Here is an 11,650-nt window from a genome sequence, read left to right as displayed (position 1 = left end):
CAACGCAAGGCTGCGATCTCGCGCACTTTGCGCACGGCTGGAGAAGCTTTGCTGGCCGGCTTTCGCTCCTCGTGTTTACCGTGCGTTAAAGTTGCGCGTCCGTGGCTCTCGCAGCTCTTGCGCGCCCGGTCGCAGAGAGGAGTACGCAACCTCGACCGCACTTTCCCTGCAGGCTTCCTTCCGAGTCGAAGTCCTGCGGCGGTCTCAACGAGGTGCCACATCCTCAATGCAGTCGGTCGCCCCCGTTTCGGTTGGGCTCTGGCACGACGGTCGCCACCGTCTCGCCCTTGAGTGGCCGCTGTTGGCGCTCGCTGTGAGGTGTTCAGCGTGCTGTCCGTGTTGCCGACGCGGTCAAAACGAGTCGACGGCTCACGTTCCCTTGTGCGCCGAAGGCTCTCTTGATATGTGATCCGACCCTCAGACAGACGAAGCCAAGGGAAGACCCAAGGCCGCAATGTGCGTTCAAAGAATCAGTGCTCAGTGTGTCCTGCAATTCACACCAAGTCTCGCAGCTGGCTGCGTTCTTCATCGACCCGAGAACCGAGTGATCCACCGCTTAGAGTCGTGAAAAAGTGTTTGTTCAATTCCGTACAGTCAAAACCAAACGTTTCTGGCACTCGGCCAAACAGTGGCCAAGAAGGGCGCTTTTCAGCGCACGCTTGGACTCCAAAACTCTGCCGCGCCTTTTTCGGCTGCCGCAAGTCGAGCAAACGGTGTGTTTCGGACGGCGTTTCGCTTCCGCTACTTGCGAGTGCTTTCGTGGTCCACCCCTCTATAAATACTCGGGAGGCGTCGAAGCCGGTCCTCCAAGCCGGACCCGTAGGTATCGTTGTGTGCTCGCTCTCATTGGCCCGCCTAACCAGAAAATGCCTGAGGTACACCCATTTGGATAAGAGTGCACGCAGAACGGGCCTCGACGGCTACACATTTCCTCGGGCGGCCGCCTCCCGGCCTCCGTGGAGCGCGGGATGCACGGTCCCATCGACAAGCCTCTCCCGTTTTTACCGTGGCGTCGCGGTTCACCACGGCGGGCGGGTCGGTCTCCTCCGCATAAAAAGGGGGACCCCCGCTTTTTGTTCCACGAAATCGCACAAGCTTTTTTCGCATCCACGGTTTGCCACCGCACACCAAAATGCCGATCCGGCTGCCTACTTTAGCCAACAGGTGGAGCCAGGCGCGCCGTACTTGCGCGGCACTTCCCACGTCCACCGAAGTCGGTGCCAAGGACCACTTTCGGCGCCGGAGCCGCGTACGAGCCTACTCGAGGCGGAAGAACGAAGCCAGCAAGGGCCTGGCCGCAAGTGCGTTCAATTGTCGGGACGTCCAAGTCCCTCGTTCTTCCGTGCTTCCTCTTTCGGCAAGTCGTTGCGGCACCTTCCCAAAGCGCGCAGACCCGCTAATCGCGACGAGCGCGACGTGGCCGTGCCGCCTTTCCCTCGGCAGCAAGCAAAACGCCTGGCAACGTCGACGCTCCCCTAACCGCGATCTCGCACCGTGTTTCGTGTGGCGAATTCAAAAGCCGGCCGGCGCTGCTGCAACCATTACGGTCGGTACGCATACGCCGCGGAGGGCGGGACGGTCATCGGAGCGTGCGGTTCCTCCATCGAGTACTGCGCACCTCGGCCGTCGCATCGCCGTGCCATGACCGGCCGCGCGTCAACGCGAACCGGTGCCAGCGAGATCCTTCGCCTGCAAGAACCGACCGGCAGCCTCTGTCACCCGAGGACGCGGAGGCGCTTGCCGCGGACGGCGGGACGGTATGCACTGGTGCACAGCGGACCCGTCACATCGCCAGTTCCTTGACCGACCGCCGACGCTTGTGCCGTTCCTCTCGTACTTGGCAGTCGCCGCGCGATTGTCGGGTCTCGTTCTTGCACGCTCGAACGGTCGGGAGGGCACTCGGCTGGCGTTTCGGGAACGCGCAGCCTCGCCTTCTACCGACGTAACCACGACTCGCCGTTCGCGCTCCGCCGCTCCTGTTTACAGTACTAGGCGGTCCCGCAGCGGTCGGGTCGCGCATTTCGAGCGCTTCGAGCCACGGTGCAGTGGCGGGTCGAAAGCCGACCTATGAGTGCGTTGCGCCGTTTGTACCCGCGTCCGCCACCTGGCCGACCGTCCAAGGTCGCGGTGTTGGCGTCCGCTGGGCGCAACAATTTGTCACGGGGTGCCGCTCCACATTCAGGCAGCCCCGTGGGGAAAAGCCGACCCCGCGTCCAAACGGGGTCAGCGGCAGAAAGTGTCGGGCGCAGACGCAGCTGAGGCGCTCACCCTTCACAATCCGTTAATGATCCTTCCGCAGGTTCACCTACGGAAACCTTGTTACGACTTTTACTTCCTCTAAATGATCAAGTTTGGTCATCTTTCCAACCGACCGGCGCAACCGAAAGGCCGCGCCGGACATCGGTCCGAAGACCTCACTAAATCATTCAATCGGTAGTAGCGACGGGCGGTGTGTACAAAGGGCAGGGACGTAATCAACGCGAGCTTATGACTCGCGCTTACTAGGAATTCCTCGTTCAAGGGGAACGATTGCAAGCCCCTATCCCAATCACGAAAGAAGTTCCACGGGTTACCCAGTCTTTTCAGACAGGGATAAAGACACGCTGCTTCCTTCAGTGTAGCGCGCGTGCGGCCCCGGACATCTAAGGGCATCACAGACCTGTTATTGCTCCGTTTCGTGCGGCTAGGAGCCGCTTGTCCCTCTAAGAAGGTTGTAAGGTGCTGGGAACCCCGCACCTATATAATAGGCTAGAGTCTCGTTCGTTATCGGAATTAACCAGACAAATCGCTCCACCAACTAAGAACGGCCATGCACCACCATCCACCGAATCAAGAAAGAGCTCTCAATCTGTCAATCCTCCCAGTGTCCGGGCCGGGTAAGTTTTCCCGTGTTGAGTCAAATTAAGCCGCAGGCTCCACTCCTGGTGGTGCCCTTCCGTCAATTCCTTTAAGTTTCAGCTTTGCAACCATACTTCCCCCGGAACCCAAATACTTTGGTTTCCCGGAAGCTGCCCGCCGAGTCATTTGAGAAACTCAGGCGGATCGCTGGTTGGCATCGTTTATGGTCAGAACTAGGGCGGTATCTGATCGCCTTCGAACCTCTGACTTTCGTTCTTGATCAATGAAAACATTCTTGGCAAATGCTTTCGCAGTAGTTCGTCTTGCGACGGTCCAAGAATTTCACCTCTAGCGCCGCAATACGAATGCCCCCGTCCGTCCCTCTTAATCATTACCTCGTATTTCAAAAACCAACAGAACAGAAACGAGGTCTTGTTCTATTATTCCATGCAAGTTTATTCAGGCGACTCGCCTGCGTTGAGCACTCTAATTTTTTCAAAGTAAAAGCACCGGCCATCTCGAGGCACACAATGAAGTGCACCAAGAAAGAACCGGCATGATGTTCAGTCCGAGCCGTCGCATCGGGTAGATGCACTACTCGTCTGGAACTGAGATCCAACTACGAGCTTTTTAACCGCAGCAGCTTTAGTATACGCTATTGGAGCTGGAATTACCGCGGCTGCTGGCACCAGACTTGCCCTCCAATTGATCCTCGTTAAAGGATTTAGAGTGTACTCATTTCAATTACGGGGCCTCAAAAGAGTCCCGTATTGTCATTTTTCGTCACTACCTCCCCGTGCCGGGAGTGGGTAATTTGCGCGCCTGCTGCCTTCCTTGGATGTGGTAGCCGTTTCTCAGGCTCCCTCTCCGGAATCGAACCCTGATTCTCCGTTACCCGTAACAACCATGGTAAGCAAGTAACCTACCATCGAAAGTTGATAAGGCAGACACTTGAAAGAAACGTCGCCGGCTCGTGGCCATGCGATCAGCACAAAGTTATCCAGAGTCACCACACAATACGGGCCGAAACCCGATCGATCTTGGTCTAATAAAAGCACCCGTTACCCAAAGGGCTCCAGGCTCACTGCATGTATTAGCTCTAGAATTGCCACAGTTATCCAAGTAGGAAGAAACGATCTAAGGAACCATAACTGATTTAATGAGCCATTCGCGGTTTCGCCTTATTTCGGCATGTACTTAGACATGCATGGCCTAATCTTTGAGACAAGCATATGATTACTGGCAGGATCAACCAGGTAATCGTTCGACTGCGCGTCCGTCCTCGCCTTCGGCGGGCCGGACGCAGTCTGTGTGCGGCGGAGGCCACCTTCAGGCGCCCCAACACGCTTATTTTGCACTCCGAGATGACGGCGTTCGAGCTCGCTACGGCACAACCTTCCCGAAGGACGAGTGGGAGCCGTGCGGCAAGAAGCACGTTCATGCTCGCTTTTTTTCGTTGCATCGACTCGGTCGCGCCGTGCGGGTTGCCCAAGCCCGCTGCACTGTCGGTGGACCGGCCGGAACTAGCAACGGAGCCGAGACTGCAAAGCCGCCAGACGACGGGTCACGCCCGCGTCTTCGGCGCTTTCGCATCTGAATCGCCCGAGGACGACACGGAACACACCTCGATATCGTGGTAAAATGGCACCGTCCGACAACCAGCCCCTAACGCATCAAGCGGATGAGGCTGCAGACGACTGCCGTGGATTCCCCTGGAGCAGACCCGAGGACACGCTTGACGAGGCCGAAGCCCGCCGCATATCAGACACCCGGTCGCTTTCGCGTACGCCGCTCACGAGAACCCCCACATAATAGCAGCGATAAGTACCCAGACCTCCTTGGGCACTAATACGAGCGTACTCGAGAAAATTTCACCGCGGGTGTGCCCCGAAACGTGTGGCACGTTGAGCGTGCCACAAGTCTACGTCGCTCTCAAACCCGCCGAGGTCGTAGAATTTGCGACCCTACTCACGAAATTCCCACCGAGGATACGGCCGCAAACGTACCGCACCTTGGGTAGGCCACGTGTTTGTGCAACACTACGCTGGCGGCACAGCACCGAGGTCGTGCGCGCACGCACGGGAAAATTCCGCCGCGGTTTCTGCCGAAAACGTGAGGCACCACGACTCTCCGCAAGTTCGCGTCGACTGCGAAAGACCGAAGTCGTGAACGACGTGTCCGCTACTCGCCGCCGACACGCTGGACACCAAACGTACAACGACTCGACGGCGTCGTAGGGGCCCACGACGCGGTTTTCCTTAACGACGTCTCGGCGTGGCACCGACAGGTTAGAACGGCCGACCAACGTTCCCTGTCCGCCGTTCGGCTCAGTCGAAGGGCTCGGCGACTTCGGCAACGCTGCGAAGCCGCACGGTGACGCACGCCATGTCCCCATTTTTTTTTTGCTTTCTGCGTCTGCCGGGGTGCCCCTATAATAGCAGCGATAAGCACCCAGAGCGCCGTGGGTCGCTCGCCCCGGCTGACGTGGTTTTTCGTACTCCTGCGGCGGTCGCCGTCAAGCACGTCCAAATACGCTACTTTCGTTGGCGCATTCACGCTCTTTCGCTTCGCCGGAGTGCCAGCACTCACTCTGCCAAAAACGGCGAACATTCGAGCGGCGGTTCCCACTTTTGCGTCCGCGTCGCAAACCCCGCCCCGGCAGACGAGGTTTGCCGTACTCGTGCGACGGTGGCCGGCGGGCACGTCGAAAGACGCCGATATCGTGCGCGAATTGGCGCACCTTGGCTTCACCGGAGTGCCGCCACTGACTCCTCCAAAAACGGCGAAGATCCGAGCGGCGCTTCCCACTTTCGCATCGGCGTCCCGAACTCCGCCCCGGCTGACGCGGTTTACCGTACTCGTGCGACGGTCGCCGGCGAGCACGTGGAAAGACGCCGATATCGTGCCCGAATCGGCTCCGTTCGGCTTCGCCGGAGTGCCAGCACTGGCTCGGCGAAAGACGACGAACATCCGAGCGACGGTTCTCACAATTGCGTACGCGTCGCAAACCCCGCCCCGGCAGACGCACTTCGCCGTACTCGTGCGACGGTCGCCGGCGAGCACGTAGAAAGACGCCGATATCGTGCCGGAATCGGCCCCGTTTGGCTTCGCCGGAGTGCCAGCACTCACTCGGCCACAAACGGCGAACATCCGAGCGGCGGTTCCCACTTAGCCGTCGGCGTCCCGAACTCCGCCCCGGCAGACGCGGTTGCCGAGCTCGTGCGACTAGCGACCGCGAAGCCGTCTCGCGACGCCGCTTTCGTGCGCGGCTCCCACTGCGACCTGGGTCACCCGAGGTCGACGAGCAAAAAAGAATGTCGAAAAAAAATTTTTTTTTTGCGTCTGCCGGAGTGCCCCTATAATAGCAGCGATAAGCACCCAGACCGCCATGGGTCGCTCGCCCCGGCTGACGTGGTTTTTCGTTTTCCTGCGGCGGTCGTCGTCAAGCACGTCCAAACACGCCACTTTCGTGGGCGCATTCGCGCTCTTTCGCTTCGCGGGAGTGCCAGCACTCACTCTGCCAAAAACGGCGAACATCCTAGTGGCGGTTCCCACTTTTGCGTCGGCGTCGCAAACCCCGCCCCGGCATACGCGGTTTGCCGTACTCGTGCGGCGGTGGCCGGCGGGCACGTCGAAAGACACCGAACTATCGGTCTCTCGGTCGTATTTAGCCTTAGATGGAGTTTACCACCCACTTAGGGCTGCACTCTCAAGCAACCCGACTCACGGGAGGCTCCATCCCGGGCGCGCAACGGCGGAGACGGGCCTGGCACCCACTCTGGGACAAGCCCCTGTCAGGGGGACTTGCACCGTCGCAAACACCCGAGAACGTCGCCTCCCATACACCACATTTCCCGACCGCCTGCAAGGACGGGGGATTCGGTGCTGGGCTCGGTCCCGTTTCGCTCGCAGCTACTCGGGGAATCCCTGTTGGTTTCTTTTCTTCCGCTTAGTGATATGCTTAAATTCAGCGGGTTGTCTCGCCTGATCTGAGGTCGACAGCGGATACATTCGCTTCCATCAACTTCCTGCACGACCGCGTGCGCTCGCCCTACCAAGTGCGCCCGCAACCCTGTACAGGGCCACTTCTTCGCAAGGCTGGCAATCGGCTTCCCCGCTGCACGCGTGCGGCGCACAACTGGTGTGACGTGGAAGTGACGGGACACGTTCGTAAACCCATCGCGAACCGAGTACGACGCCCTACCAAGTGCGCCCGCAACCCTGTACAGGGTCACATCTTCACAAGGCTGGCAAGCGGCATTCCGCTGCGCGCGTGCGTCGTCCGAGCAGTTGCGTGATAAACGACCGTGTCGAAAGCCCAAACACCGCCGAGGCCAGTCGCCGCCGCCGCAAGGGCAGCCACGCAGCCTGGCGAGAGGCATCGTCTCGTGTAGCGTCGCCCCCGCCCCAGCTGGAGTGGCCCAGTTTTTTGAACGGGACGGGAACTGCGAAGCACTTAGACCGACGGCGGACTACGACGAGAACGCCTTAAGCTTCGCCAACATTTCGCCAACTCGTGCGGGAGACTTTTTCCGCTTCGCGGCAAGTCGTCGCGCCGTGCTCTCCGCATCAACCGCGTACTCAGCGAACCGCAAACGTCGGGCGCAGCCTCCTCACCTTCCTGCGCTTTGCTCGCGAACGTTCCCTGTTCGCGCGGCAAAGCCTGGAGGAGGCACGGCCCCGCAGCGTGTTCGAGCGCCCGGTCTACGGGACACCCTGCTTACTTCGAGGGCAACAAGCGCAACGCAAGGCTGCGATCTCGCGCACTTTGCGCACGGCTGGAGAAGCTTTGCTGGCCGGCTTTCGCTCCTCGTGTTTACCGTGCGTTAAAGTTGCGCGTCCGTGGCTCTCGCAGCTCTTGCGCGCCCGGTCGCAGAGAGGAGTACGCAACCTCGACCGCACTTTCCCTGCAGGCTTCCTTCCGACTCGAAGTCCTGCGGCGGTCTCAACGAGGTGCCACATCCTCAATGCAGTCGGTCGCCCCCGTTTCGGTTGGGCTCTGGCACGACGGTCGCCACCGTCTCGCCCTTGAGTGGCCGCTGTTGGCGCTCGCTGTGAGGTGTTCAGCGTGCTGTCCGTGTTGCCGACGCGGTCAAAACGAGTCGACGGCTCACGTTCCCTTGTGCGCCGAAGGCTCTCTTGATATGTGATCCGACCCTCAGACAGACGAAGCCAAGGGAAGACCCAAGGCCGCAATGTGCGTTCAAAGAATCAGTGCTCAGTGTGTCCTGCAATTCACACCAAGTCTCGCAGCTGGCTGCGTTCTTCATCGACCCGAGAACCGAGTGATCCACCGCTTAGAGTCGTGAAAAAGTGTTTGTTCAATTCCGTACAGTCAAAACCAAACGTTTCTGGCACTCGGCCAAACAGTGGCCAAGAAGGGCGCTTTTCAGCGCACGCTTGGACTCCAAAACTCTGCCGCGCCTTTTTCGGCTGCCGCAAGTCGAGCAAACGGTGTGTTTCGGACGGCGTTTCGCTTCCGCTACTTGCGAGTGCTTTCGTGGTCCACCCCTCTATAAATACTCGGGAGGCGTCGAAGCCGGTCCTCCAAGCCGGACCCGTAGGTATCGTTGTGTGCTCGCTCTCATTGGCCCGCCTAACCAGAAAATGCCTGCGGTACACCCATTTGGATAAGAGTGCACGCAGAACGGGCCTCGACGGCTACACATTTCCTCGGGCGGCCGCCTCCCGGCCTCCGTGGAGCGCGGGATGCACGGTCCCATCGACAAGCCTCTCCCGTTTTTACCGTGGCGTCGCGGTTCACCACGGCGGGCGGGTCGGTCTCCTCCGCATAAAAAGGGGGACCCCCGCTTTTTGTTCCACGAAATCGCACAAGCTTTTTTCGCATCCACGGTTTGCCACCACACACCAAAATGCCGATCCGGCTGCCTACTTTAGCCAACAGGTGGAGCCAGGCGCGCCGTACTTGCGCGGCACTTCCCACGTCCACCGAAGTCGGTGCCAAGGACCACTTTCGGCGCCGGAGCCGCGTACGAGCCTACTCGAGGCGGAAGAACGAAGCCAGCAAGGGCCTGGCCGCAAGTGCGTTCAATTGTCGGGACGTCCAAGTCCCTCGTTCTTCCGTGCTTCCTCTTTCGGCAAGTCGTTGCGGCACCTTCCCAAAGCGCGCAGACCCGCTAATCGCGACGAGCGCGACGTGGCCGTGCCGCCTTTCCCTCGGCAGCAAGCAAAACGCCTGGCAACGTCGACGCTCCCCTAACCGCGATCTCGCACCGTGTTTCGTGCGGCGAATTCAAAAGCCGGCCGGCGCTGCTGCAACCATTACGGTCGGTACGCATACGCCGCGGATGGCGGGACGGTCATCGGAGCGTGCGGTTCCTCCATCGAGTACTGCGCACCTCGGCCGTCGCATCGCCGTGCCATGACCGGCCGCGCGTCAACGCGAACCGGCGCCAGCGAGATCCCTCGCCTGCAAGAACCGACCGGCAGCCTCCGTCACCCGAGGACGCGGAGGCGCTTGCCGCGGACGGCGGGACGGTATGCACTGGTGCACAGCGGACCCGTCACATCGCCAGTTCCTTGACCGACCGCCGACGCTTGTGCCGTTCCTCTCGTACTTGGCAGTTGCCGCGCGATTGTCGGGTCTCGTTCTTGCACGCTCGAACGGTCGGGAGGGCACTCGGCTGGCGTTTCGGGAACGCGCAGCCTCGCCTTCTACCGACGTAACCACGACTCGCCGTTCGCGCTCCGCCGCTCCTGTTTACAGTACTAGGCGGTCCCGCAGCGGTCGGGTCGCGCATTTCGAGCGCTTCGAGCCACGGTGCAGTGGCGGGTCGAAAGCCGACCTATGAGTGCGTTGCGCCGTTTGTACCCGCGTCCGCCACCTGGCCGACCGTCCAAGGTCGCGGTGTTGGCGTCCGCTGGGCGCAACAATTTGTCATGGGGTGCCGCTCCACATTCAGGCAGCCCCGTGGGGAAAAGCCGACCCCGCGTCCAAACGGGGTCAGCGGCAGAAAGTGTCGGGCGCAGACGCAGCTGAGGCGCTCACCCTTCACGATCCGTTAATGATCCTTCCGCAGGTTCACCTACGGAAACCTTGTTACGACTTTTACTTCCTCTAAATGATCAAGTTTGGTCATCTTTCCAACAGACCGGCGCAACCGAAAGGCCGCGCCGGACATCGGTCCGAAGACCTCACTAAATCATTCAATCGGTAGTAGCGACGGGCGGTGTGTACAAAGGGCAGGGACGTAATCAACGCGAGCTTATGACTCGCGCTTACTGGGAATTCCTCGTTCAAGGGGAACAATTGCAAGCCCCTATCCCAATCACGAAAGAAGTTCCACGGGTTACCCAGTCTTTTCAGACAGGGATAAAGACACGCTGCTTCCTTCAGTGTAGCGCGCGTGCGGCCCCGGACATCTAAGGGCATCACAGACCTGTTATTGCTCCGTTTCGTGCGGCTAGGAGCCGCTTGTCCTTCTAAGAAGGTTGTAAGGTGCTGGGAACCCCGCACCTATTTAATAGGCTAGAGTCTCGTTCGTTATCGGAATTAACCAGACAAATCGCTCCACCAACTAAGAACGGCCATGCACCACCATCCACCGAATCAAGAAAGAGCTCTCAATCTGTCAATCCTCCCAGTGTCCGGGCCGGGTAAGTTTTCCCGTGTTGAGTCAAATTAAGCCGCAGGCTCCACTCCTGGTGGTGCCCTTCCGTCAATTCCTTTAAGTTTCAGCTTTGCAACCATACTTCCCCCGGAACCCAAATACTTTGGTTTCCCGGAAGCTGCCCGCCGAGTCATTTGAGTAACTCAGGCGGATCGCTGGTTGGCATCGTTTATGGTCAGAACTAGGGCGGTATCTGATCGCCTTCGAACCTCTGACTTTCGTTCTTGATCAATGAAAACATTCTTGGCAAATGCTTTCGCAGTAGTTCGTCTTGCGACGGTCCAAGAATTTCACCTCTAGCGCCGCAATACGAATGCCCCCGTCCGTCCCTCTTAATCATTACCTCGTATTCCAAAAACCAACAGAACAGAAACGAGGTCTTGTTCTATTATTCCATGCAAGTTTATTCAGGCGACTCGCCTGCGTTGAGCGCTCTAATTTTTTCAAAGTAAAAGCACCGGCCATCTCGAGAACCGGCATGAGGTTCAGTCCGAGCCGTCGCATCGGGTAGATGCACTACTCGTCTGGAACTGAGATCCAACTACGAGCTTTTTAACCGCAGCAGCTTTAGTATACGCTATTGGAGCTGGAATTACCGCGGCTGCTGGCACCAGACTTGCCCTCCAATTGATCCTCGTTAAAGGATTTAGAGTGTACTCATTTCAATTACGGGGCCTCAAAAGAGTCCCGTATTGTTATTTTTCGTCACTACCTCCCCGTGCCGGGAGTAGGTAATTTGCGCGCCTGCTGCCTTCCTTGGATGTGGTAGCCGTTTCTCAGGCTCCCTCTCCGGAATCGAACCCTGATTCTCCGTTACCCGTAACAACCATGGTAAGCAAGTAACCTACCATCGAAAGTTGATAAGGCAGACACTTGAAAGAAACGTCGCCGGCTCGTGGCCATGCGATCAGCACAAAGTTATCCAGAGTCACCACACAATACGGGCCGAAACCCGATCGATCTTGGTCTAATAAAAGCACCCGTTACCCAAAGGGCTCCAGGCTCACTGCATGTATTAGCTCTAGAATTGCCACAGTTATCCAAGTAGGAAGAAACGATCTAAGGAACCATAACTGATTTAATGAGCCATTCGCGGTTCCGCCTTATTTCGGCATGTACTTAGACATGCATGGCTTAATCTTTGAGACAAGCATATGATTACTGGCAGGATCAACCAGGTA

At 58.7% G+C, this 11,650-nt stretch overlaps 4 non-coding genes across 4 annotated transcripts; all 4 read right to left on the bottom strand.

Moving 5' to 3' along the window:
- Window positions 1-411: 411 nt before the first annotated feature.
- Window positions 412-564, bottom strand: LOC142767929 (5.8S ribosomal RNA). The gene has a single exon (XR_012885144.1). It is a non-coding gene; the product is annotated as a 5.8S ribosomal RNA (ribosomal RNA).
- A 1,718-nt stretch (window positions 565-2,282) lies between these two features.
- On the bottom strand, window positions 2,283-4,097 carry LOC142767999 (small subunit ribosomal RNA). Its single transcript, XR_012885205.1, has one exon. It is a non-coding gene; the product is annotated as a small subunit ribosomal RNA (ribosomal RNA).
- A 3,893-nt stretch (window positions 4,098-7,990) lies between these two features.
- On the bottom strand, window positions 7,991-8,143 carry LOC142767928 (5.8S ribosomal RNA). Its single transcript, XR_012885143.1, has one exon. It is a non-coding gene; the product is annotated as a 5.8S ribosomal RNA (ribosomal RNA).
- A 1,718-nt stretch (window positions 8,144-9,861) lies between these two features.
- On the bottom strand, window positions 9,862-11,650 carry LOC142768003 (small subunit ribosomal RNA). The gene has a single exon (XR_012885209.1). It is a non-coding gene; the product is annotated as a small subunit ribosomal RNA (ribosomal RNA).

This window comes from Rhipicephalus microplus, chromosome 7 (assembly GCF_043290135.1).
Source record: "Rhipicephalus microplus isolate Deutch F79 chromosome 7, USDA_Rmic, whole genome shotgun sequence".
NCBI classification, from domain to species: Eukaryota; Metazoa; Arthropoda; class Arachnida; order Ixodida; family Ixodidae; genus Rhipicephalus; species Rhipicephalus microplus.
Note: the sequence above shows the minus strand (reverse complement) of the source record. Positions and strands in the feature narration are given on the sequence as shown.